Here is a 3,382-nt window from a genome sequence, read left to right on the forward strand (position 1 = left end):
GAGGGAGCTGCGAATTCGGGAGTGAGGGGCACCAGCAGAGCTGTGAGTCTGGAGGTCAGGACTGGGATAGCAGGGGCTGCAGGTCGGGAGTGAGGGGCACCATCAGAGCTGTGAGTCTGGGGTCAGGACTGGGATAGCAGGGGCTGCAGGTCGGGAGTGAGGAACACCAGCCGCTCAGTGACTGGGAGCTCAGCGGGAGCCCAGGGGCTGCGGGTTGGAACTGAGGGGCACCGTAGGCTGGGAGGAAACTGTGCAGTTCAGAATGTGAATAGTGACCTTGTCTCCTTCCTGCACCTGCTGTACATTGCTTCACAGCAGCTTCTCCACCTGCAGAGTCACCCCAGCACGCAGTGCAGCCGCCCAGGGTTCAGCAGGGGCCCCTGGCAAGGACCGTGGGTGCAGCTAACAGCCCGGTGTGCCTGGCCGTGAGGCAGCTGTTAAAAAAGCACCACCCCCCCCCCAGAAGTACAGAGACTGAATTACCCAACTATAACATCAAGAACCCCAGTAGAAAGCCACACCTCAGTTGTATTTTCACAGGGAGATGCAAAAATCAAGTGACATCAATTTTCAAGTTGAGTAAATAAAGTTGAGGAGATAGTTATTAACCTCCCAAAAATATACTAAAGATCCCTCAACATAACACCTGAAGGTGAAATATGAACAGAAACAAACCTTGTCAGCAAAGGCTCATTTCCCAAACGATCCTCAAACTGTTACTAATTCCCACCCTCCCCACAGGAGCTCTGTGCAGTGTCACTGTTCTGCAGGCAGCTTCCCATTCAATGTTGTTGTGGGACATTCCCAGGCCTGGACATGTACCAACGACAGAATATGAAGAGCAAACCTCGCTCCCTGCACCAGGCGGGATTTGAGTGTTTTGTCCCCGTCACGTAGTCTGGGTCAATCGTACAGACGCCAGGGGCAGGACTCCAGGCTCTGCTTGACGGATCCTGGCACAGGGGCTGCAGGAGGGAGGGGGGCAGAAAGGATTGCAGGTTCTGACCTGTGCTCTGGAGAGGAGGTAATAAGAGAAGGGGGTGTTTTTGACTATTCCCCTGCCTCAGGGTCCCCAGGGCTAGAATTCTACATTCCACAGGGCCAAATGAGGGGGTGATGCCATGTGGTCAATGAAACCAGTGCTCCAGGTGAGGTTTAAACTCACAACCTCAGCATAGCCCTCTCAGCACTGCCCTGTAAGTACTAAGTGACTAACCAATTGCACCATTAGAGCACCTGTTAATTACAATTTGAGACTCCCTAGGCTGATACAGGCAAGGAGGACCCCAAAACAGTCTCAGTGGAGTTGAGAGCAGGTAGCGACAAGTGTTGTACTCGGTGGGTGGATCCTTCTTAATGGTTCCAGGCACCATTTGACACCTTGTGGTCCCACCAGGAGCAGAACAGGCTCCTAAAAGCAGGGCCGCCCAGAGGATTCGAGGGCCTGCAGCAAAGCGGGGAGCAGACATAAAAGGTGCCACCCGCTGTGGCGCTTTGTACTCACTGGGTGGCGTCCAGTCTTCAGTGGCAGCGGTCCTTCACTCGCCATGCGCCTTCGGCAGCACTGAAGGACCCACCGCTGAAGTGTTGCCAAAGACCCGGACTGCTGCCGGGTGAGTCAAAATTAAAAAGGCGCCTCTAGCCAGGGAAGGGATTCTTGGCCAGGGCTTGTGGGGCAAATTGCCCCACTTGCCCCGCACTTGCCCTGCCTAAAAGTAGCAGCCACCAGAGCCCAAACAGTAGCCCCACCCTTCCACTCGAGGCCACGCCCTGCCCCACCCCTTATTCCCAAGGACCCAGTCTTACGCTGCCTCTTCCCCAAGACCCTCCTCCCGCCACTGCTCTCCACCCTCCCCATCACTCGCCCTTATGGTCATTACAAGGTGGCAAGGCAGAGCCCTCCCATTTTTAAAAGCCCTGGGGTGTTGTTCCCTGTTCAGGCACCCTGGGGCCCTGCACTCACACAGCTCTCCCTGATTTCAGCTGTTAGTGAGGGGAGCCTCACTGCTAGCGCAGACTGGGCAGTTCCTTGCATGAGAGACACTGTCCCAAAGCAGGACTAATGCTTAGAGCTGGTTATCAGTGATTTCAGATCTGTTGGGCTGCAGCAAGACTTCCATTGAGTCTTAACCAGCTCTGTTATTACACAGGAAGAACAAAAGGGTCAAATGGGGCCTGAACCCTTAAGAAGAATCCACCCCACCGAGTACAACACTTGTCGCTACCTGCTCTCAGCCCCACTGAGAATGTTTTGGGGTCACTCTGGCTGTATCAACCTAGGGGTCTCAGATACATAGTTAACAGGTGCTCCAGTGGCACAATTGGTTAGCGCACAGTACTTATAGGGCAGTGCTGAGAGGAGTTATGCTGACGTTGTGAGTTCAAACCTCACCTGGAGCACTGGTTTTCATTAACCAAGTGGCATCACCCTCATTTGGCCCTGTGGAATGTAGAATTCCAGCCCTGGGGACACTGAGGAGGAGTCAAAAATGCCCCTTCACTTATTACCTCCTCTCCAGAGCACAGGTGAGAATCTACCATCTTTTCTCCCCACTCAGCCTCTGTGCCAGGATCCTCAAGCAGAGCCTGAGTCCTGCCCATCCTTGACCCCTGAGCCTGGAGGAGAGGAGCAAGGAGCCATTGTTAGAGGCTTTCCTTCCCCGCCCACTTCCTGGCTCTGTCACGCAGGCAGCAAGCAAAAGACCAGAAGTCGGAAGCGCAGACAAAGGGATGTTTACTGGGGTTAGTTTCAGCAAGCAGATTCCGGCCCTTCACACCAGTCGGGCTTATCTCTATAGACCGACAGAGTCTGTTCCCCAGTGTCCCCTTCCCAGCTCTGACACCGCAGTTCTGAAAGTCTAGGCCTGTGCAGGCAGCCTGAATATCTCTATTCTAACAGCCATCGGTCCCTGTGGGAAAATGATCTATTCAGGTTGTCTCAGACATTTTGGTGCCCTAAACCGCACCCCTGTCCCCAGGCCGAGCTGGCAGAGCGGAGCAGGCTGGGGCCAGGTCACTCCACTTCCCGCTGCCCGGCAATTGCAGGGCAGGCCTGACCCCACACTCACGGGCGGCGGGAAGTGGAGTGATCCGGCCCCAGCCTGCTGCACTCTGCTCCTGGCCTTGGCACTTGGGGGTTGGGGGGAAAACAGCCCCCAGCACTCACCAGTGGCGCGGCTGGGAGCTGGTGGAGCAGAGCAGGCTGGGGCCAGGTCGCTTCACTTCCCACCGCCCGGTGAGTGCCGGGTGCACCTGATCCTCCTGCAGTGCACCGGGTGTAGCTCAGGGAAGGGGCGGAGGCGGGGGATGGGGTAGAGCAGGTGGGAAGAGGGGGTTGGGGCAGACCAGGGGTGGGGGCTGTGGGAAGAGGCAGAGCAGAGGC

The 3,382-nt window shown here is 56.1% G+C and overlaps 1 non-coding gene across 1 annotated transcript; it reads left to right on the forward strand.

Annotated features, from left to right (window-relative positions):
• The first annotated feature begins 2,306 nt into the window (after nucleotides 1–2,306).
• TRNAI-UAU lies at nucleotides 2,307–2,400 on the forward strand. The gene is made up of 2 exons: nucleotides 2,307–2,344; nucleotides 2,365–2,400. It is a non-coding gene; the product is annotated as a tRNA-Ile (tRNA).
• Nucleotides 2,401–3,382: the final 982 nt, after the last annotated feature.

Source organism: Mauremys reevesii, linkage group 23, assembly GCF_016161935.1.
Source record: "Mauremys reevesii isolate NIE-2019 linkage group 23, ASM1616193v1, whole genome shotgun sequence".
NCBI classification, from domain to species: domain Eukaryota; kingdom Metazoa; phylum Chordata; order Testudines; family Geoemydidae; genus Mauremys; species Mauremys reevesii.